This window comes from Plecotus auritus (genome assembly GCF_963455305.1).
Source record: "Plecotus auritus genome assembly, chromosome: 1".
In the NCBI taxonomy this organism is placed as follows: domain Eukaryota; kingdom Metazoa; phylum Chordata; class Mammalia; order Chiroptera; family Vespertilionidae; genus Plecotus; species Plecotus auritus.
The window spans coordinates 30,543,870-30,568,927 of record NC_137770.1 but is presented as its reverse complement, the minus strand read 5'-3'; the positions used below and the strand labels follow the sequence as shown (position 1 = coordinate 30,568,927).

Sequence of the window (25,058 nt, the reverse complement as noted above, 5' to 3'; positions counted from 1 at the left end):
TTTTAAGTAACACCACAGGTGATACCCCTTACACGTGACAAAAGTGAAAAAAAAGTAGAGCTCAAACTTCTGAAATTTAGAAGCTATCAGGAGCCTTTATTACAACTACAGCTCCTTATGGGAAGGCCTCTAAATTTAAGGCTGGGATTTTATAACACACCCAAATGCAAATAGGGTAACTATGCAAATAGGAGAGTGTGACTATAGTAAGAAAGTTGCAATCTAATCTGTTGTGATGTAATCAGCCTAAAGAAAGACTACAAAAATGGCTAAAACTAAGATAAAAATATTCAGATTCACTAATAATCAAGGTTATATGAGAATTGAAGCAATAATAATTTTTAAAATGATACCATTTTTCACATGCTGATTGAATTGGCAAAGATTCAATGATGCTCAGCAATAACCATGAACTGGCACAAGTATAAATTAGTTTGTTCAACCACCTTGGAGGGCAAATATATATCAAATGTATTTTACAAATATAAAAGGACATTCATATCCTTTGACCCAGAATCCCATTTTTAAGATTTTATTCTAAGGGGGAAAAAACAAATTTTCACAAAAGCTTAGCTACAAAAATTGTGATGAAAGCAAAAAATAAATAGAATCAGATCTGGTCAAATTCTGATATAGGCCCTGGACAGGATACAATGCTGCCATAATATCATGCTTTAGAACAGTTGTTCTCAGAGTGCTCCATGAACTCCAGGAGAACTGCAAAGTTGAAACTATTTTCATAATAACACTAAAATGTTATTTGCCTTTTTCACTGTGTTGACATTGCATTGATGGTGCAAAAGCAATGGTGGTTTGTAAAACTACTTGTGTCTCAGCGCTAATGAAGGCAGTACAGCAAACCGTACTAGTCATCAGGGTCTCCTTAACTGCCGTATGCTGGCAGTAAAAAACAAATGTCAATTTTACTTAGGTCCTTGATGAAGCAGTAAAAATAATTTTATCACATTTCAACCAGAGTTCACCTCTTAATACTCTATGATGAAATGGGAATTGTACTCATAAAGCATTTCCACTGAATAGTGAAGAACAATGGTTATTTTGTGGAAAAACATGTGTGTGATAGTTTGCATTGTGAGCTGAACTGGTTGCTTTTTTCATGAAATACCATTTTTACTTAAAACAACTGACAAACTATAGTTATTCGTGAGTATTTGGCAGATATTTTCTCAAAAACGAACAAGATGAACCTGTCACTTTAAGGAAAACAACTGGTAGTATTTGTTAGCCAATGATAAAATTCAGAAAACCTGTATTCACAACAGCAATAGCTATCATCTCCCAATACTTAAAAACATTTCTGATGAGATTGGTGGTGATAGGAACAAATATAGTTTCTTTTCTTAAAAAAAGAAAGAAATGTTTTTATTGATTTCAGAGAGAGGAAGGGGTTGGGAAAGAGAGATAGAAACATCAATGATGAAAGAGAAACATCCATTGGCTGCCTCCTACACACCCCCTATTGGAGATCGAACCCAAAACCAGGCATGTACCCTGACCAGGAATGAAACCATGACCTCTTGGTTCATGGGTTGACACTCAACCACTGAGCCACACCGATAGGGCTGATTTCTTAAAATATACTAGTATAGTGAAACGTGTCAAGATTTGGAAAATCGGCATGACTCAGCAAACCACTATCTTCTAAATGACCAATGCATGAGGTTATAAAACAACACATAGGACTCTTCTAAACCTTTACCAACCCTATGAAGCAGGTATTGCTACCCTTTTTATCCAGGTGAAACCACAACAAGAGTGCAAGCTGGGATCTGAACTAGGTCGTCTGGCTCCAGAGATTGCTCTTTAACAATATACAACTCAGCCTTTCAAATACAGTGGGGGCCAGGCAGCAAAGCTACCAGATAGAATGGCATACTTGAGAATACACAACCCTTTTTATTTTTATTTTTTATTTTTGTTAATCCTCATCTGAGGGTATTTTTCCCATTGCTTTTCAGAGAGAGTGGAAAGAAGGGAGGGAGTGGGAGAGAGACACAGGAGAGAGAGAAACATTGATGAGAGACAAATCAATTGGTTGCCACACACGCTCCCAGCTAACCACTGAGCAAGGCTTGCCAGGGCTACACAACCCTTTTTAAAGGACAAGCCACTACTGGTCTCCAGCCAATTATTGCCATAGAGCAGGGGTGGGGAACCGTTTTTCTGCCAAGGGCCATTTGGATATTTATAACATCACTAGAGGCCCGGTGCATGAAATTCATGCATGGGGGTGGGAGGGGAGGTCTGACTACCAGTTTAGGCTAACTGCCTCTGCCTGCTGGCCTGATCGCCCCTAACTTGCCCCCCTGCCAGCCTGATCGCCACTACTGGCCTGATCACCCCTACCTTGCCCCCCTGCCAGTCTGATAGCCCCTAACTTGCCCTCCTGCCGGCCTGATTGCCCCTAACTTGCCCCCCTGACGGCCTGATCAACCCTAACTGCCTCTGCCTCAGTCCCGGCCTAAGCCACAGTCCCGCCTCTCTCTGCGGGAGGCAACCTGGAGGATCAGGGGAAGGCACTACCCCCATTACCCCACTGCTGCTGCCACTGCCGGCCTGAGCCTGGGCCCTTCACAGCAGCCGCGCCTCAGCCCTTAGCAGCTGCCCACACCTGCCTGAGCCTTGGCCCTTCATAGCCGCTGCGGCTTTGTCCGGAAGGACGTCTGGAAGGTCATCTGGAAGATGTCCACCCTAATTAGTATGTTACCCTTTTATTAGTATAGATTTGCAGACCATACAAAATTATCAACTTAAAAATTAGCCTGCTAGGAGGCAGCCAATCAATAATTCTCTCTCATCATTGATGTTTCCATCTCTCTCTCCCTCTCCCTTCCTCTCTGAAATCAATAAAAATATACTAAAAAAAGTTAACCTGCTATATTCGATCAAACACTTAATTAACTCACCCTTAATGCCTTGGCAGGGCCAGACCAAATGATTTTTGGGGGCCTTCTATGGCCCACAGGCCAATGGTTCCTCACCCCTGCCATAGAGGAATGCAGGCTCCAAGTTGCCTGACGTTCCAATTTTTCAAAAGAAACCAGCAACCTGAGGGGAAGGCTTTAAAGACAGACTAATAATTTTTAATGTCACATACTATGAAAAGTTCTCTGCTATGGTTTTAGATTATACATTGTAACTAATCTTTAAGAAACTTCCACTTGTTGAATTCTGATAGAGTACCAAAGAAGAACATACACAATTATTTGATAAGGCATTCAAATACTCTTCCCCTTTTCTAATTACATATCTGTTTAAGGCTAAATTTTCTTCATATACATCAGCTAAACCATTATTTCACAACAGAGTAAACATAAATGTCTTACAACATTTATTATGACATTAAAGAGATTTGGAAAAGTATAACAATGCTACTCTAGTCACTATATTTTTATTTTAGAAGTTATTTAATTAAAATGTTATTGTTAATATAAAATTTATTATTGCTATTCTTTTAGTAAAAGCCACCTTAAAAAAAACACAAATAGATCTCTTTAAAAAACAGTTTTTATTTCAGAGAGAGGGACAGAGGGATAGAAACATCAATGATGAGAGAAAATCATTGATTGGCCACCTCCTGTATGTCCCCTACTGGGGATCAAGCCAACAACCCAGGCACGTGCCCTGACTAGAAATCCAACCAGTGACCTCTAGGTGCATGGGAGGTCATTCAACCAACTGAGCCACACTGGCCAGAACTATTACTACTATTTGTATTTTTAAATTTTTTTTAATTTAATAAATCTTTATTGTTCAGATTATTACAACTGTTCCTCTTTTTTCCCCCCATAGCTCCCCTCCAACCGGTCCCCACCCCACCCTCTGCCCTTATCTCCCCCCCACTGTCCTCATCCATAGGTGTACGATTTTTGTCCAGTCTCTTCCCCCACCTCCCACACTCCTTTCCCCCTGAGAATTGTCAGTCCACTCCCTTTCTATGCCCGATTCTATTATATTCACCAGTTTATTCTGTTCATTAGATTTTTTATTCACTTGATTTTTATTTATTTTTTGTAAATAAATCTTTATTCAGATTATTACAATTAATTCTCCTTTTTCCCCCCATAGCTCCCCTCCACCCATTTCCCACCCCACCTTCTGCCCTTACCTCCCCCCCACTGTCCTTATCCATAGGTGTATGATTTTTGTCCATTCTCTTCATGAACCCCCCATACCCCTTTCCCCCTGAGAATTATCAGTCCACTCCCTTTCTATGCCCCTGATTCTATTATATTCACCAGATTATTCTGTTCCTCAGGTTTTTAATTCACTTGATTTTTTGGTTCGCTTGTTGATAGATATGTATTTGTTGTTCATAATTTTTCTCTTTACGTTTTTCTTCTTCCTCTTCTTTAAGAATACCTTTCAGCATTTCATATAATACTGGTTTGGTGGTGATGAACTCCTTCAGCTTTTTCTTATCTGTGAAGCTCTTTATCTGCCCTTCAATTCTGAATGATAGCTTTGCTGGGTAGAGTAATCTTGGTTGTAGGTTCTTGCTATTCATCACATTGAAAATTTCTTGCCACTCCCGTCTGGCCTGCATAGTTTCTGTAGAGAAGTCAGCTGACAGTCGTATGGGTGCTCCCTTGTAGGTAATTAACTGTTTTTCTCTTGCTGCTTTTAATATTCTCTCTTTGTCTTTTGCTCTTGGCATTTTAATTATGATGTGTCTTGATGTGGTCCTCTTTGGATTCCTTTTGTTTGGGGTTCTGTGGGCTTCCTGGACTTGTAAGTCTATTTCTTTCACCAGGTGGGGGAAGTTTTCGGTCATTATTTCTTCAAATAGGTTTTCAGTATCTTGCTCTCTCTCTTCTTCTGGCACCCCCATAATTCTGATGTTGGTACGCTTGAAGTTGTCCCAGAGTCTTCTTACATTATCTTCAACTTTTTGGATTTTTTTTTTTGCTTTTTGCTTTTTCAGTTGAGTGTTTTTTGCTTCTTTGTATTTCAATTCTTTAACTTGATTCTTGTGTTCCTCTATTCTGTTTTTGGGTCTCTGTATAATATTTTTTATTTCAGTCAGTGTATGTTTAATTTCTAGTTGGTCCTTTTTCATATCTTCGAGGGTCTCGTTATATTTATCGGCCTTTTCTAGGATATTCTTAAAAAGTCTTATAACCGTGGTTTTGAATTCTATATCCAGTCGTTTGTTTTCCTCCATTTCTTTCGTTTGTGATCTGATTCTATGACCCCGCATTTTCACTGATTCCCTGAGTTGGTAAGGTAGATATTTGTGCTAGGTTTCCAATATGGCCCAGTGGGTCTGCTTCCCCAGTTAACCTGAGGTGGACACTCTTGGTGCACCCCTTTGTGGACTGTGTGTACAGCCTTGTTGTAATTAAGTCTTTATTGTTGTTGGTATCACTGGGAAGAATTGACCTCCAGGCCAGTTGGCTGTAAGGATCAGCTGTGTCTATGCTGGGAGAAGTTTGGTGCTGGAAACAGCCTTATAGGATTAGACTTGCCAAATTGCAATAGCCTCTGTGCTCAGCTTGGATGGGGTGGAGTCTCAGTCTTGGCTTCCTGTCAGTCTTGCCCTTGCGCGCATGTGCGCTTTCAGTCCTTTGCCTTCCCCAGCTCGAGTCTCCGCCCGAGAGTCCAGACTCCCCTCACAAGAGCGTGGGTCCCCAGGGGCTCGCCTTGAACTGGGGTTCACAGCAGTCAGAACTGGGGCTCAGTGCAGTCAGAATCCTCTGACTCCCTTCCACTAGGGAAAGCCTGTGGCAACTTACGCAGCTTTTGTGCGCACTGGCCCGCGTGCGCCTTCAGACTTCTGCCTTTCCCAGCTCGAGTCTCTGCCCGAGAGTCCAGACTCCCCCCGTAAGAGCGTGGGTCCCCAGGGGTTTGCCCGGAACTGGGGTTCAGTGCAGTCAGAACTGGGGTTCAGTGCGGTCGGAGGCTTCCTTCCCCCTTCCGCCAGAGAAAGTCAGCCAGGCTCTCAGCCGCCCTTCCTCTCTGCGCGCACAAAGCCCCTTTGCCGTACCTCCAATTCTCTGTGAGCTTTTCTTTATCCTTCTAGTTGTAAAATTTTCACTCAGCCAGCTTTCCTGTGGTTCTGGATGGTGTCCGTTCTGTCTTTTAGTTGTAGTTTTGAAATTGTTGTGCGAGGCAGCAGTTTAGGTGTTTACCTATGCCGCCAAATTGGTTTCTCTGTCTCACTTGATTTTTAGATTCATTTGTTGATAGACATGTATTTGTTGTTCATAATTTTTATCTTTACCTTTTTCTTCTTCTTAAAAAATACCTTTCAGCATTTCATATAATACTGGTTTGGCGGTGATGAACTCCTTAGCTTTTTCTTATCTGTGAAGCTCTTTATCTGACCTTCAATTCTGACTGATAGCCTAGCTGGGTAGAGTAATCTTGGTTGTAGGTTCTTGCTATTCATCACTTTGAATATTTCTTGCCAAACCCTTCTGGCCTGCATAGTTTCTGTTGAGAAGTCAGCTGACAATCGTATGGGTGCTCCCTTGTAGGTAATTAACTGTTTTTCTCTTGCTGCTTTTAATATTCTCTCTTTGTCTTTTGCTCTTGGCATTTTAATTACGATGGGTCTTGGTGTGGTCCTCTTCAGATTCCTTTTGTTTGGGGTTCTCTGCGCTTCCTGGACTTGTAAGTCTATTTCTTTCACCAGGTGGGGGAAGTTTTCGGTCATTATTTCTTCAAATAGGTTTTCAGTATCTTGCTCTCTCTCTTCTTCTGGCACCCCCATAATTTTGATGTTGGTACGCTTGAGGTTGTCCCAGAGGCTCCTTACACTATCTTCATATTTTTGGATTCTTTTTTCTTTTTGCTTTTCCGGCTGAGTGTTTTTTGCTTCTTTGTATTTCAACTCTTTGACTTGATTCTTGCGGTCCTCTAGTCTGCTGTTAGGTCTCTGTATAATATTTTTTATTTCAGTCAGTGTATGTTTAATTTCTAGTTGGTCCTTTTTCATATCCTCGAGGGTCTCGCTAAATTTATTGGCTTTTTCTAGGAAATTCTTGAAAAACCTTATAACCGTGCTTTTGAACTCTACATCCAGTCATTTGTTTTCCTCCATTTCTTCATTTGTGATCTGTTTTTTTGTCTCCTTATTTTCACTGCTTCCCTAAGTTGGTAGAGTAGCTTTGTGTGGTAGGTGTCCTCTAGGGCACAGTGGCTCAGCCTCCCCAGTTACCTGAGGTGGACACTCTTGGTGCACCCCTTTGTGGACTGTGTACTCAGCCTTATTGTAGTTAAGTCTTGATTGTTGTTGGTATCACTGGGAGGAATTGACCTCTAGGCCAATTGGCTGTGAGGATCAGCTGTGTCTACGCTGGGAGAACTTCTGTGCTGTAGACACTCTATGAGACAAGACTTGCAAAATTGCAAAAGCCTCTGTGCTCAGCTTGGATGGGGCGGGGTTTCAGGGCGGAGAAGACAGCCTTGGTTTCCCATCAGCCCTGCCCTATGAGGACCCTTGGTCTCAGTGTCCCTCGGTAATCGCTGCAAGCACCTCTGAGAGAAAGCCGCCCTCGAGTTTCGCCCGCTGCCAGACAGTCCAGTTTCTCCCCGAATCAGTCGGGGTTCCCAGAAACTTGCCCAGAACTGGAGTTCAGCGCAGTTGGGAGTTTCCGTCTCCCTCCCACTTTAGAAAGCCAGCTGCGCACTCAGCCGCCCGTGCACACAGCCACCTGTCCTCTCCACGTGCGAGTCTCTGTACCTCAGTCTTTTGCAGCTCCTCTGAATCTCAATGTGCTTTCCTCTTTTCTTCTAGTTGTAGAATTTCCACTCAGCCAGCTTTCCTGTGGTTTTGGATGGTGTCCGTTCTGTCTTTTAGTTGTAGTTTTGATATTGTTGTGCGAGGCAGCAGTTTAGGTGTTTACCTATGCCGCCATCTTGGTTTCTCTAATACTACTATTTTTAAATAAACTTTTAAACTTTCTCAGCTTTAAATTTTAATACAATAAAAATCAATAAATATGACCCACATAAACAGAAATTCTTTGAGGTCTTCGATGATTTTTAAGAATGTAAACTGTTCCTGAGATCAAAGAGTTTGAGAAGTTTTGCTTTAGAACAATGGTTTTCAACCAGAGTGATTTTGCTAACCAGGGAGCATTTGGCAATGTCCCAAGAAACTTCTGGTTGTCACAACTAGGGAGATGCTACTTGGCATATACTGATTAAAGGCCAGGGATGCTGCTAAACATACTACAATGCACAGGACAGCCCTCATAACAAAGAATTATCCAGCCCAAAATAAACATTGTTGAGGTTGAGAAACTCTGCTTTTCAAGAATATTCAATGACCTATGAAAAGTGTTAATATTGTGTAAGAGGAGAGGATCCAAGATGGCGGCATAGGTAAACACCTAAACTGCTGCCTCGCACAACAATTTCAAAACTACAACTAAAAGACAAAACATCTATCACACAGAACCATGGGAAAGCTGGCTGAGTGGAAGTTCTACAACTAGAAGGAAAGAGAAAAGAGCATTGAGACATGCACAAGCGCTGAAAAGCTGAGGTATGGAGGCGTGAGAAACAGGCTGGCGGCAGGCGACAGGGAGCGCTGCTTTTTTCAACCCAGAGGGAGACAAGCTCCTGATTACTCCGAACTCCAGTTTCTGGGGAGACGCAGGGGACCCAAACTCCTACGGGGAGAAGCTGGACTGTCTGCCATCGGGTCGGAAAGTGAGGGTGGCTTGCTTGCAGGGCTGCGTGAAGGAATAATTGTTTACTGCGCTGGGGTGCGGGACGCGGGGACGCAGTAAGAGATGCAGAGCCGGCTTACTGGCAGCCATCGCTGTTTGCCACACCCTAGCCTAGTGATGCCCTAAGACCCCGCCCCGCACAACCTACAAACCCACCCAAGCTCCAAGCAGCGGCTTTAGCATATGAATGGCCTGCCCTATCGCAGCTTAACCTAGCAAACTTGCAGCCCGGGTCAGACAGCTCCCAAACCTCCAAACCCCAAGCAAAGAGGCAAAAACTGTAGTTCTCGATGTAGCCCCTGCTGGGTGGCCTCAGACAGTAGCTGACCTGCACCCCATTGGAGATCCAGAAACCAGTGTACCTAGTGGTCAGTGTGAGACACCAGATTTCAACTCCTCACATCCATAAGTGACACATTCAAGAGGCAGACTCAGTGAGCACCAAAGCCCCACTGAAACAAGTCCTGCACCATAAGCGTGTCTCCAGCACAGCAGTTCTTCCATTATAGACACAGCGGGTCCTCACAGCCAATTGGCCTGGAGGTCAATTCCTCCCAGTGTACCAACAGCAATCAAGGCTTAACTACACCAAGACTTTGCACTTAGCCCACAAAGGGCTGTTCCAAGAGCGTCCACCTCAAGGTGATTGGGGAGGCTGAGCTACTGGCCCCTATAGGTCACCTACCACACAAAGCCACTCCATCAACACAGGGAAACAGCAAAATGCGGAGACAAAGAAACATGTCATGAATGAAAGAAATGGAGGAAAGCAAACTACTGGACGACATAGAGTTCAGAACCACATTTGTAAGGTTACCCAAGAATCTTCTAAAAACCGCTGAGGAACTTAGTGAGACCTTTAAGGATCTTAATGAGAATGACCAAAAAAAATGGAAAAGCACCAGTCAGAAATTAAGCATATACTGTCTAAAATAAAGAATATACAGAAACTCAACTGTAGATCAACGTACCCCAAGTATCAAACCAAAGATCTGAAATATGAGGAAACAAAAAACACCCAACCAGAAAAACAAAAAGAAAAAAGAATCCAAGCCTCTGGGACAACTTTAAGCATACCAACATCCGAATTTTTGGGGTGCCAGAAGAAGAGAGAGAGCAAAATATTGAAAACCTATTAGAAGAAATAATGACAGAAAACTTTCCCTACCTGGTGAAAGAAATAGACTTACAAGTTCAGGAAGTGCACAGAACCCCATACAAGAGGAATCCAAAGAGGACCACATCAAGACACATCATAATTAAAATGCCAAGGGCAAAAGACAAAGAGAGAATCTTGAAAGCAGCAAGAGAAAAACGGTTAGTTACCTTCAAGGGAGTACCCATACGACTGTCAGCTGATTTCTCGGTAGAAACTATGCAGGCCAGACGGGAGTGGCAAGAAATATTCAAAGTGATGAACAGCAAGAACCTACAACCAAGATTACTCTACCCAGCAAAGGCTATCATTCAGAGTTGAAGGTCAGATAAAGAGCTTCACAGATAAGAAAAAGCTAAAGGAGTTCATCACCACCAAACCAGGATTACATGAAATGCTGAAGGGTATTCTTTAAGAAGAGGAAGAAGAAGAAAAAGGTAAAGATAAAAATTATGAACAACAAAATGACATCAAATACATACCTACCAACAAGTGAATCTAAAAATCAAGTGAATAAAAAATCTGAAGAACAGAATGGACTGGTGAATATAGTAGAATCAGGGACATAGAAAGGGAGTGGGCTGAGAGTTCTCAGTGGGGAGGGGAGGTGAGGGGTGCAGGAAGAGATTGGACAAAAATCTTACACCTATGGGTGAAGACAGTGGCGGGGGGTAAGGGCATGGGGTGCGGTGGGGAATCAGGTGGAGGGGAGCTATGTGGGGAAAAAAAAGGAGGAACACCTGTAATAATCTGAACAATAAAGATTTATTTAAAAAAATATTATGTATGAGAAAGGTTACAAAACAGCAGAGATGGCCTAATTCCAATTTTATTTTTTAAATATGTACATATGCATATAAAAAGGCTAAAATATTTCTCATGTGTTAAAAATGGTCATCCTGAGTAGGTGGAACACTTCTTATTTTCTTTAAATACCTTTATTTTCTAAATTAATTAACATGATAATACATGATATTTTTAAAACTTGTAAGTGGGAAGCCTGTCTTATAAGAGCAATATTCTGATTACTTGTATGATTCAACAGGAAATTCTCAATAGTAAAGTATGGAATTAGTGAAATGTCCAAAAACAAAAGCTCCTCAAATAGAGGTAGAAGAGCACACACATGCACAACAACAACAAACAAATGCTCAGGCCTCAATAACAGTAAGGATTTGCAAAGAGGTTATTAAGGTAGTGAATGATGCATTGGAAGGTAGTCAAAAAAAAAAAGAAGAAGAAGAAAGAAAGGTGCTCCAGACCACAGATTGTCTCTATGTCCAGTCCCTCTTCTTTTGCCAGACAACTAACCTGGACAATATGCTCACCCCTAATTATATCACATATGCTCTTCATTCATTCTAAGCAGGTTCTGATTTTTCAGGTATTTTCAGTAAGAACACTACTTGTCTGACTTTTGCAAAATTCCTTTCACAAAGAACATTAACAATGCCCTGGCTGGTGTAGCTCAGTTGGTTGAGTGATATCCCATGTACCAAAAGGTCACTGTGATTCCCAGTCAGGACACATGCCCTGCTTGTGTGCTTGATCCCCAGTAGGAAGCAGCCGATCAATGTTTCTCTTCTCACATCAATATTTCTCTCTTTCTCCTTCCTCTTTCTCTCAAATCAATTAAAACATATTTTTAAATAAATAAATAAATAAATAAATAAATAAATAAATAAATAAAAACATTAACAAGCCCTGGCCAGGTAGCTCAGTTGGTTAAAGCATCATTCAGATACCCAAGGTTGCAGGTTTGATCTCCAGGACTCATATAAGAAACAACCAATCAATTCATAAATAAGTGGAACAACAAACTGGTATTTCTCTCTCTCAAATCAAAACAAAACAAAAACAACATTAACAATATAATAAGGCCTTCTTGAGTCAAGACAGTCTCTTCAATAAATGGTGTTGGGAAAATTGGACAGATACATGCAAAAAAAATTAAACTAGATCACCAACTTACAGCATACACAAAAATAAACTCAAAATGGATACAGGACTTAAATATAAGACGGGAAACCATAAAAATACTAGAGAAATCCACAGGCAGCAAAATCTCAGACATATGCCGAAAAAACTTCTTCACTGATACTGCCCCTAGGGCAATGGAAGCCAAAGAGAAAATAAACAAATGGGACTACATCAAAATAAAAAGCTTTTGCACAGCAAAAGAAACCATCAACAAAACCACAAGAAACCCCACTGTATGGGAGAACATATTTGCAAATGTTATCACTGATAAAGGTTTAATCTCCAACATCTACAGGCAACTTATACAATTTAATAAAAGGAAGATAAATGAACCAATAAAAAAATGGGCAACGGACCTAAATAGAATCTTTTCGAAAGAAGACAGAAGGAAGGCCAAGAGACACATGAAAACATGCTCAAAGTCACTAATTATCCAAGAGATGCAAATCAAAACGATAATCCGGTACCATCTCACATCTGTCAGAATGGCAATCATCAACAAATCAACAAACGACAAGTGTTGGCGAGGATGCGGAGAAAAAGGAACCCTCGTGCACTGCTCGTGGGAATGCAGACTGGTGCAGCCACTGTGGAGAACAGTATGGAGTTTCCTCAAAAAACTAAAAATGGAACTCCCATTTGACCCAGTAATCCCACTCCTAGGACTATATCCTAAGAAACTAGAAACACCAATCAGAAAGGATATATGCACCCCTATGTTCATAGCAGCACAATGTACAATAGCTAAGATTTGGAAACAGCCTAGGTGCCCATCAGCAGATGACTGAATCAGAAAACTATGGTACATCTACACAATGGAATACTATACTGCCATAAAAAAGAAGGAATTCTTACTATTTGCAGCAACCTGGATGGGACTGGAGAACATTATGCTAAGTGAAATAAGCCAGTCAATGAAAGAAAAATACTACATGATCTCACTCATTTGTGAATAATAAAAAACATTATAAACTGATGAACTAAAAGATACAGAGGCAGTAAAGCATCAAACAGACTGTCAAATTACAGCGGGGAAGGTTAGGGAGAGGTAGGGGAAATAAGAGATCAACCGAAGGACTTATATGCATGCATATAAGAGTAACCAACGGATGCAAAACATTGGGGGGTGAGGGCATGTATGGGAGTGGGGTGGGGGGGGCAATGGTAAGATATGTACACATATAATACCTTAATAAAAAATAAAAATAAAAATAAATAATAAGGCCTTTTTTTATCTTCTTGGGCAATTCTAAAAAGATTAAACCAATGCAGGCCCCAATGCTTTCTTGGTCCTTCTAGGAAGGTATAAACAGAGATGTCAACTCTGAAACTGAATCAAGGCTGCTTGAAGTAGGTTCCCAAACATGCAAATTTTGGTTGTTTCTTGCTAGTATGTCTAAGGCAAAACACATGCATCAGACATCTACGGAAGAAAGCGATTAAGATATCTGCACTAGGCCATCAAACATTGTTACAGCATCTGTAAAATAAAAACAAAACAAAACAAAAAACATTACAATCTCAAAGGCTCCAATCAGTCACTTGGCCTTAAGTAACACAAAAGATTCAACTGGAATTTAAATACAAGATTTGAATGGAAATTCAGAATGAGGGAAGTTATGTAACAAGATCCTGACAGGCATCTGGATATGCAAAAATCCCTCCTCCTGAGTAATGTTCTTGGAAGGAAACAGACTTTCCAAAGTAAGGAAGTATGGACAGGCTGAGAATTAAAACTGGAGACCCAGCCAGAGTGACAGTCTGCTTCCACCCTGGAAACCTCTACTTACTCATCTGTAAAACAATGAAACACCACTCACTTAATCAAAGCAACCATGTTCAGGAACAATGAAACCTCATATCAAATGTACTGGCAGAGTAAGCCACACTTTACTAGACCTCATAACTTTCCCTACTGAGCGACCAGGTCAGAAGACCCACATTTTAATCCTGATTGTACTACTTAACTAGTAGTGAGATGCTGGAAAAATCACTTTACCACTTTGCTCCTTTGTGTCCTTTTATGTAAAATTAAAGGTTTCGTCATTAGTCTGTTCCAGCAATAAAATTCTATGATTCTACAGAGACAGAAGGTCAGTAGCATAAGATCACAAGTGAGAATGGGGAAATCAGGACTCTAGCCCAGATTTCTGTAACTTCTTTATTGCTGACATTCCACATGAAAGACATTCCAGAGCCAACTGGCCATCTACCAGAAAAACTACAATTCCTGAAAACCCTTCTCAGGGCCAATTTATAGTCCAAACGTGCTGGATAGATAATCCACAAAACTATGCCTTGGTTTTAATATCAATAGCATATCCACTTCTAGTTAAAAGCACCTCAGAAAAGAAATTCCACTCTGTGGAGAATCATTCCTCAAAACACCTTTCATCAAAATCAACTCTTTGAAAAACAGCCAACCACAGGAAGACTTTAAAAAAAAAGAATGTACGGTGAACAGAAGAACTGTAAGAGGAGGTATACAGGAAAAATGTGGTAACTTAAGTCTTTGGAGTTAACATTTTCTTTTCTTCTCTCTTTTTTCTTTTCAAATTCTAAGAAAAAGTTTATTTAGAAAGTTACAGAGGTAGTAGAAGTTAGCCAGCTGGGCTTCATAGGCTTAGGAAACAAGTTACACAAACAAAATAAGGGCCCATGGAGTTTAGGAGAGAGAAAGGCAAAGGAATTGGGCCTTGGGGGAAAAGGGAGAAGGGAAAGGCTCAGCATGCTCCCAAGAGGGAGAGTATGCGTGGATTTAACATTTTCTTAATAGTTTTATTCACTTTCTAATAAGAAGATGAGGACAAATAACCAACCTTATGCCTCTCAGGCTCAATCCAGTACCTTAAAAGTGGCAGCAATATAGGGAGAATGGAGGCTTGGAGGCTTTCCCACCAGAGGCATTCAATGGTGAGTAGGAAAAGTTAAGACTAGGGCTTTGGTTTTACCGGAGTACCAGACAGCTGGGATATTATGAGTAAGTGGCCATATAACTTATCATCCAGCCCTGGCCAGGTGGCCCAGTTGGTTAGAGCATCGTTCAATACCAAGTTTGCGGGTTCCATCCCTGGTCAGGGCTCATAGAAGAATTAACAAATCAATGTTTCTCTCTCTGTCTCCCTCCCTTCCTCTCTCTCTCTCAAATATCAAAACAAAACAAAAACCACCTTATCATCCAAACTAGTACCTTTTCTAAAGAAATTATTTCTCTTTTAAGAATGAAAAGCATGCTGAAACCGGTTTGGCTCAGTGGATAGAGCGTCGGCCTGCGGACTGAACGGTCCCGGGTTCGATTCCGGTCAAGGGCATGTACATTGGTTGCGGGCACATCCCCAGTGGGAGGTGTGCAGGAGGCAGCTGATCGATGTTTCGCTCTCATCGATGTTTCTGGCTCTCTATCCCTCTCCCTTCCTCTCTGTAAAATATCAATAAAAAATATTAAAAAAAAAAAAAGAATGAAAAGCATGCTAATTGTATTGGGACAATTGGGATGGTCTCAAGTGAACCAGGATATATGGACCTTAGTTATGAAGGATCCCAGCAGGCAGCAAGGCAGGCAGGGGACCTATAGAGCTACCTTATCAACCATATAAAGTAATCTTATCTCACCTTATCAACCAGCAGGGGTCACAGCAAAGGCAAAAGGGAAGGGTTGTAGGTTCGAATCCCAGGCCTGGTCGAGCTGTGAGCAGGAGGCAACCAATCGATGTGTCTTTCTTAGGTCAATGTTTCTCTCTCTCCCATCTCCCTGCCACTCTCCCTAAAAATCAATGGAAAAGATATCCTCACTCCTCCCGTGAGGATTAAAATAAAAGGGGGAAGGCGGGGGATGGGAAACTGCCTTTCCACCACCATCATCTCTGCTATTTGGATCTATTTTAAACCTGTCAATCTCCTCGAATGCCATTTTCTCATTGATTCCTACATGTCCCAGCCCTGGAATATTACTTCCATATTAAAATTGGCCCCGATAGGAAAATGGCACTCAGAGCACATGGACATGATCTCCAATGTATATCAACTCTGTATCCTGAGAGATGATAGAATCTCGGTATTCAAAACTGCAAAATGCAAAGAGTGAGGGTATGAAGGCATGGGAAGAGTAGACAACTAAAGAGACAAAATACTATTGTCATGTCTTTCCCTAAATCCCTTGACTTAGAAAAACTGTTGTGAGCCCAGCCAGTGTGACCTAGTAGTGAGCATTGACCCATGTACCAACAGATCACCAGTTGATTCCCAGTGAGGGCACATGCCCAGGTTGAGGGCTCAAATCCCAGTATGGGGCATGCAGGAGGCAGCCAATCGATGTTGATGTTTGTCTCATCAATGTTTCTACCTCTTTCCTTCCTCTCTCCAAATTCAATTAAAACATTTTTTTAAAAGAGCTGAACCTAAAGAGCAACCCTCCTTGTTCACCCAATCAGTGAATAACCTTGGAAATGAAATGCCTTCTTTTTAACAGAAACATAATGAAGGTGCTGATGACAGAAGTAAATTTTACTTGCGAGAACACTATACTTCCAGTTCATTAAGGATTAAACAGATTTATCATCTGGTCTAGGAGTTATATCGCTCTTTATGATACTGTATCTGTGGAAAAGTGCTTCCAAATGACTTGCCAGGTGAGTGTACTCTCTGGGCAAATAATCCCATGTTACACTATTTAAACCTTCGTCTAAGAAGCACTTTATTCTGAACCACATTATTTATCTGTGCCTCAGGCACAGATATTTTCTCCCCATGTATAATTATGAAGAAAAATACATATTTCTGTTGATTGAAATTCAGCCAAATGTACTCAATCAGCATGCTTTCAGCAGATATCAAACTCAAACTACCGGCTCAATAAATACATAGATATTTGTACTTTTAGTTGGGCTAATGTAGAACCACCAACTTGGTAACCAGAGCATTACTCTTAAAGTAGGTGATGTTAACCCAGTGTGAACTTAGTTACATGGTTTATGTAAGCAAGTGTGGATATACACAAAATATAAAAAGGAACTTTAGATGACTGCCAAGACCAATCCCAGGTGAAGTGATTTCTAGCACCAAGAAAAACCTGCTTGAGGGGTGAGTATAGCAGCTATGACCAGAACAGTGCTTACTGGCTCCAAGGTCACTGATCTACCCCCTCATGAAGGGATTTTAAAAAGCAGCTAGTAAAGTATCAGAGTTACAGCATCAAGAGATGAGAATGTAGGGGGGAAATCAAATCCTTTTAAAATGTACTAGCATTCTACAAATTTCAGAGCCGATAGCAGCATGTCTTGAGCTCATGCAGACCCAGGCTGGAAATCCAGTTCCACCACGAACTACAGACATTTTCAAAGTTAAATTCCCTAAGCTTCGGTTTCTTCAGATGTAAAATAAGAAAAATAGGACTGCCCAGCTGGTGTGGTTCAGTGGTTGAGCGTCGGCCTATGAACTAGGAGATGACAGTTCGATTCCCAGTCAGGGCACACATCAGGTTGTGGGCTCACTCTCCAGTAGGGAGCAGACAGGAGACAGCCAATCAATGATTCTTTCTCATCATTGTTGTTTCTATCTCTCCCTCTCCCTTCCTCTCTGAAATCAATTTTTTAAAAAAATTTTTTAATCTCAAAAAAGAAAAAAATAGTACTATCCCTACCTTAGGAAAGATTCTATTAAGTATTTTTTTTAATATATTTTATTGATTTTTTTACAGAGAGGAAGGGAGAGAGAGTTAGAAACATCGATGAGAAACATTGATTCAGCTGCCTCCTGCACACTCCCTACTGGGGATGTGCCTGCAACCAAGGTACATGCCCTTAACCAGAATCAAACCTGGGACCCTTCAGTCCGCAGGCCGACGCTCTATCCACTGAGCCAAACTATTTAGGGCTCTATTAAGTATTTAGATGTGCTCAAGTATGTAAATGTGCCTGACATATGAAATGCCCCCAAATAATATTTGATAAATAACATGATCAAATATTAGCTATTTTTATTGGTAAACATTTATTTTATAAACAGTAATGTCTCAATTGATCGACACTGGGGAGCACTGTAGATTTTTGAGGGGTTGGCAGGGGATGTGAGAAAATGAGAGTTAAGTTTTAGGAAGCATTTGTTATGTTGGCAGTGGTGCCTAGGAAGTATTACAGAACAAAAATTTGGGAAGCACCTATTGGAACCAAATTTTCTACAAAGACCAAGGTAATAAAAATATTTTTTTATCCCTAGAATTATATTTCACTTCATTTTAAACAGAAACAATATACTGTAGTATCTTTTTTTTCCACTAATGCCCTACCTATTCTCTGCATTATAGAACCCTCAGCGGTCCTTTCTTGATTTTTCCAGCACAGTTATGACAATTAATACAAACCCTTCAAATTCCTTTGTCTTTCTAGACTACAGATAATACTGGCTATTTTCAAAGTGGCAAATAAGACATATAAAGTGGTTTAGCAGAGGGCCTGGTACACATTACATGCTAAATAAATGTTTAAAAAATAAGTCTTATAGTTATTAAGATTAAAGAGGCACACATAGTAAGTTCACATTAAATATTTTTAATGAATAAACATAAGATACTTGTGTGGACCAAGTTAACTGTACAGCAAAACACAGAAATACAATTTATCATCTAAGAGGAGCAACTAGAATTGTACATGTGCTCAGAAATTGCTAGCATTCAACTTTTATATTTTTTTAATTTTATTATTTTTAAATATATTTTTCTTCATTTCAGAGAGGAAGAGAGAGGGAGAGAGAGAGAGAACCATCAATGATAAGATAGAATCATTGACTGGCTGCCTCCTGCACATCCCCCACTGGGGATGGAGCCCACAACCAGGGCATGTGCCCTTGACGGGAATTGAACCCAGGACCCTTCAGTCCGCAGGCGGAACACTCTATCCACTGAGCCAAACTGGCTAGGGAGCATTCAACTTTCAATTCTTTAAAAAAGATCCAGAAAAACTGGCCTGCCCTATAAGAAAAAAGAAGGGGCTGAAACCGGTTTGGCTCTGTGGATGGAGTGTCGGCCTGTGGACTGGAGGGTCCCGGGTTCGATTCCGGTCAAGGGTGTGTGCCTTGGTTGCGGGCACATCCCCAGTGGGAGGTGTGCAGGAGGCAGCTGATCGATGTTTCTCTCTCATCGATGTTTCTAGCTCTCTATCCCTCTCCCTTCCTCTCTGTAAAATATCAATAAAATATATTAAAAAAAAAAAAAAAGAAGGGAGGGGAAAAGAAACATATAAAAAGGCAACTTAGAAATAGCCCCTTCCTGGGAGCAATGAGCCCTACTGAGAGGGTCCTGACTGCCAAAGACTAACTGGGCAGCTCTGGGTAAGTCACTTTTATATTGCTCCACTCTTCTTCCATAAAATGAAGGTCATTCCATCTCTGATTCAATGAGGAAGAAAGATGGTATAAAAAAGGTTACCAAATGTAATATTTCCCAAGCTTCAATCTTGATCATCTTTTGAATTCTGCTTTTCTGAATAACACATACACCATTATTTTTCTTTAAATTGATTTTTAAAAATTTAACCATACCTTAAACAATAAATTCATTGAAAATAATATTTTATACATGCTAATTTTTCTAATAGGTATAAAAATAAATGCACTAACCATCAAAATTTAAATATTAATTCAATATCACCTAAAATCTGCTTACATACCCAAACTTTGGCAAATAATAACCTAACCCTTATAATTTAAAATAAAAAATTTTATAGGACAGAATTAAGTAGATAACTTCATATTCTCACAATAACCTAAGGGTTAATCCTAAAAGATTACTATTCAGTTCTTTGATTACAAGAAACAATATAATATAGGGCACCAAAAATTAATAACAGAACTGATTCCTTCTTAATCTCCATTTGAATTAGGGTTTTAGTTCCTTTAAACTCAAAAGACTTTAGTTCTACCCTTGAGTATAAAAATTTAGACTATAACAATAAGAAAAGCTATTTCTTTCTTGAAACTATGAAAAAAAAAAGGATTAAAATCACATTTTATTAGCAATGCATGAAAAAATAAATGCAAAAAAAAAGAAAACTCATGGACATGGACAACAGTGTGATGATTGTGTGGGGGACATTGAGGGGAGGGGGAAAAGGGTATTGGGGGGGGCAAATGGTGATAAAGGAAAAATAAAATAAGAAATGCATCCACTTTGTAACTCAGCATTCAGAAAGCAGTATCCATTTGTGTCTCAAATTTTACTGGTCTATAGTTTCCCTGATCTGAATCATACCAGCTATACCTTACAACCAAATCTATCAATTATCAGTGAATGAGCACACCTCTTTCAACATGGAAAATGAGAGCTTCCACTCTTAGGAACTCTTAATAAACAAAAACTGCATTGGTGGTCCTACACAGTTTGGTCAGTGTTTAGAGCATGGGTCCATGGGCTGAAGGGTCTTGGGTTCAATTCCAGTCCTGGGCACATACCTTAGTGCAGGCTCAATCTGGGACACGTGAAGGAGGCAACCAATCAATGTGTCTCTCTCACATCGATGTTTCTATCTCTCTATCTCTCCCCCTCCCTATCACTCTCTCTAAAAATCAATGGAAAAAATATCCTTGAGAAGATTAACAGAAACAAAACAAAAAAACACACACTGATGTAAGTCAAGTCATATTGAACAATATGAACACAAAGACACCTTTTTATGTGCTAATAATGTCTAATGAGACTGGTGGTCATCGATTAAGCCTCACGAGGTTATTTTAAAGCAGAGGTGACAAACTAGGGCATAACTGTAAATTTGACAATCTTTGATAGATACCACTTAGCTGACTGAAGAACAAGTGGGAAAAATAATGTGTATCTATAAATATCCATGTTACCTTACCCTTATCACATGATCTATATAATTTATCATAGGACTGTCCTCCAAGGCCATCTCTATGAGCCTTTTTTTCTTTTCCATTGAAGCTCATAGGCAAGAGGATTTTTGCTACATTAAGTACCAAAAAACCAGATATCTATTAAAGTATCATAAAGCAGAGGGGAAATATTAAAAAGAGTCATGCACTGTTACCAACAGAAGTAAATGCTCCTAAATGCAAGCTTCTTGAGAGCATGATTTATACCCGATTCATCATCTCTGATCCTCTCATAGCTCCTGTCTTATAAATATTATGCACTTCTACTATTTGTTGAACTAATAAATAGACCAAAGAATAAAATTTAACACCTTCAAAACAATGAGCTATCAGTAAATAGAAAAGCCCAGAAGAAAATTCAAGAATTGATTCCCTAATCACCTTGTCAAAAAACTACTATGAAAGCTTTTCAAAGTCAGAAATTTGCCCAACCAATAGCCATATTTCTCCTGATAAACTCACCACTGGATCAAGAAATTCATTCTAGCCCTAGCCGGTTTGGCTCAGTGGACAGAGCGTCGGCCTTCGGACTGAAGGGTCCCAGGTTCGATTCCGGTCAAGGGCATGTACCTTGGTTGGGGGCACATCCCCAGTAGGGGGTGTGCAGGAGGCAGCTGATAGATGTTTCTCTCTCATCGATGTTTCTAGCTCTCTATCCCTCTCCTTTCCCCTCTGTAAAAAAATCAATAAAAAAATATATTTTAAAAAATTCATTCTAATTAAACTCATGAGTTTTGTCAGTCAAACTTTAACTGGCTCAAGCCAAACACTTTACCTATAGGTTATATGCTCTTAGGTAAATTTTTATTATTATTTTTTAATATATTTTTATTGATTTCAGAGAGGAAGTTGAGAGAGATAGAAACATCCACGATGAGAGAGAATCATGGATCGGCCGCCTCCTGCACACCCCCTAGTTGGGATGGAGCTCAGGACCCAGGCATGTGCTCTTGACCGGAATCGAACCCGACCCTTCAATCCGCAGGCTGACGCTCTATCCACTGAGCCAAACCGGCCAAAGCCACAAAGCATTTTTAATAGTTCACTTAACAAGATCTTTCTCTGGGGTGGGAGGGAAAGGGGACATATGAAATACCTTCAACAATAAAGAATTATATTTTTAAAAAAGAAAAAAAGATCTTTCTCAACTTTTCACTTTGTACTCTGCCATAAATGTTAGGTGTTACTGGTGTCAATGTCTTAAAAGCTTTTTTCTGAGCTTCAAGTTAAACCAAAATTGTAACAGTTGGAGCAGCAGTAGCAATAGCAGGGGCTAAACCCTTGTGTTAAGAACTTTACAAATGTTATTTCATTCAATCCTCACCACACTGTCCTTATTATATGGATGAGGAAACAGAGAATAAATTACTTGTCAAAGGTAACCCAGTTAGGAAGTAGTTGGGCTCATATTCACCCCTCCTCTATCACCACCACCCCCACCACACACACACCTTTGCCTAACTCCAGGGTTCATGCTCTTAATCTCTCTATATAACTGTGGATGCTTATAATGATCACTAAAGTCAGAGGCCCATGTGAAATAGAAATAAACTAGTTATCCCAGTTATAAATAGAAGGCAGAGTTACAATTCAACTCAGATACACAGAGCTACATCCTGATTGGTCTCCCAATCAGATCCCAAGGTGTTCATCTTACCAAAGAAAAAAGACACTTTCAGCAAACATATAAAGAACTCCATTCTATAGAAAAGGGGAAGCATAAAGGGAGGCAATGGAAAGTACTAGATGAAACCAAAGACTTAAAAGGTAAATTTTAGGATTTCCTTAAATATGTGTACAACATCCTTGATGTTGTTGGGGATCTTTTGTAAGCAGGACTTAAACATACATTTTCTTTGACCTTCAAAAAATTAACACATAAATAGTCTGACACTGCAAGCATCAAGTATAAACTGTTCCTTATAAAAAGTAATGTTCACTCAAACCCATGCAGTTTACAAAGTACCTTCACATATAACATTTCATCAGATACTACTGCCCTGTTAGGTAGTGAGAGCAATTTATGAACCCCATTGTACAGATGTTGAATGAGGGTCTTGCCTTCTTACCATTAGTGACTGGTAGAGCCTCCAACTCCTATCATGTGGCACCAAATTCCAGGCTCCCTCCACCACATTGTGCCTCCTCATTCCACATCAAAAGGTCACAAAACTATCCTGCCTGCCCCATTTGCACAAGTTCATTACCAATACTGTAAAAACAAGTATCAGCTAATAATGACATAAGTACAAAGGGGAAAGAAAACAAACTCAGAATTTTCTCGGAGAGGCTGGTACTCTGTTTAGCTCCCAACCTAAACCTTGCCTAAAGTAGTTCTTACAACAGCCCTTCAGGTAGGTGCTGGTACTCCCATTGAATAGATCAGGAAATAGACACAGAGGGGCTCAGCAACTTAAGGTCACACATTAAGTGACAAAGCAGTGATTTTAACCATGTCACTATGCTATGTACACTGCCTTACATGATGTCACAGTAATACCCTTTTTCTGATCAACAATAAAAAAAAATCTTAGGTTAAAATATTTTAATGTTTTAAAATGTCAGAAAGAAAAAAAAGTATTCTGCCACTTGTTGCTGTCACACTCTCACTTCCCAACAGAGTGCCTTTTCTCTTTACTGATTTTCTCCAGTTTACTCTTAATATCTACTGGCTTCATTGTACCCTGGAAGGAGAGCTAACTGTTAGAACAAAAAGTAATGACATATCCTTAACAAATAGCATTTTATAAAGCCACAGGAATCATGCAAATATTATTTTGCCCTAGGTCTAATTTAATTCTACAAAATAGTATGTCAGTTACAAGAAATGTGAGCCTGCCTAAACACTTAGGAAATGAGAACAATGAACAAACTCTGAACAATCATTTTTATCACCACTTTCTGAGGGCTTTAAACCAATCCAGACAAGATATAAGAACAAAATGCATTAAAAGTAATCTCATTACCACCATAGAGTTTGGCCTCCCACCCACCTTATCCTGAAGCATTAAGGATGGACAACATAAACCTCAAATACTGTGCCCCTCCCCTCAGGTGCTACACTGCTAAAGAAGGACAGTGATAGATAAAATGTAAACATGACACTATAAATAGTTTTAAACATGGAAAGATTCCTGAAGGACTCCCCAGAACAAAATTTAATTAGCTTTAACAAGTTAAGCTGTATTTATGTTCCCAGAGGGGGCTTCCTTATCTGAAGCAAACAGGAGGAACATTCTGTTAGCATAAGTTGTACTCATAATGAAGCTGAATAGCTTAACAGGCTTTTAAGCAAAATTCTATGTTCTGGGAACAAATAAGGAAAGCTAAAGTCTATCTGAGCTAAACTGGAGGAGTGGGTGGAAAAGCCAGCTGCAAGGACTAAAAACAGGGCAGGAGTAGATAAAAAGAAAACAGGAAGAACTGAGCTAAAGGAAGTATGATGCTTAGGGGCAAAGAGGCTGGAACCCAGAAAGTACCGGGGTTATGGGCAACCCAGGCCTTGAAAAGTAAGAAACCAATGCCTAGAACCAAGTTTGTCAGAGCCTGCCCTATGGAAAGGAGCTCCGCTTCTACAGATTAAAATTAAGATAAAGGAAATGAACTGGCCAAGACTAGAGAAAATGGAGTAGAGGAAGGTGCTGAACAAGGAGTATAACTGGTCGAGAATGGAGGCAACTTTTTAGTGCTTTTTAAAAAGTGTTAACTTTTAAGTGGGTGAACTGTATGGCATGTGAATTATATCTTAATAAATCTGTTATTTTTATACTTTTTTTTTTAATTTATTGACTTTAAAGTGGGAGAGAGAGGACACATCGATTGTTGTTCCACTTACTGATGCTTTCACTGGTTGATTTTGCACGTGCCCTAACTGGGTGAGTCTCCTTGTGTCTGTTGGAACACATCAGTCTGGAAAGGTGACAGAATTACAGAAGAAGCCACAGGGGGAAAACGGGCGGGTTTTAAAGAGGCCTTCCCCTATTCTGCCTTTGGGATTTGGGGCCCTGTGGGGGAAGAAAGCTTTTTTTCGGGGTATGCCTTGAAGTGGAATATCCGGTTTCTTCCGGGGATGAGCTAGGGCCAACATCTGCCTGGTCAATGAGAAAACGATCTGGGGTGGAAAAGTCAAGTCAGTTCTAGAGAAACCTCAGAAGGTTCATCGTGAAGTGATCACAGGTCTTATCTCTGCTCCCCCCACATTGGACTGCACACCCGTGTCTCTTCGACTGTTCAACGTGAAGAAAGGCCGATGCTTTGCCCTGATGCCAGGCGTTTCTGGCAAGCTGCCCACTGACGTAAATTAGAAAATCACTCCGGACCGGCCTGGGTGAAGCAAAGCG

At 40.3% G+C, this 25,058-nt stretch overlaps 1 protein-coding gene across 5 annotated transcripts in view; it reads right to left on the bottom strand.

Annotated features, from left to right (window-relative positions):
* Positions 1 to 25,058, bottom strand: part of DCAF5 (DDB1 and CUL4 associated factor 5) — a 113,050-nt gene that overhangs the window by 86,588 nt on the left and 1,404 nt on the right. The gene's annotated exons all lie outside the window — the stretch shown is intronic.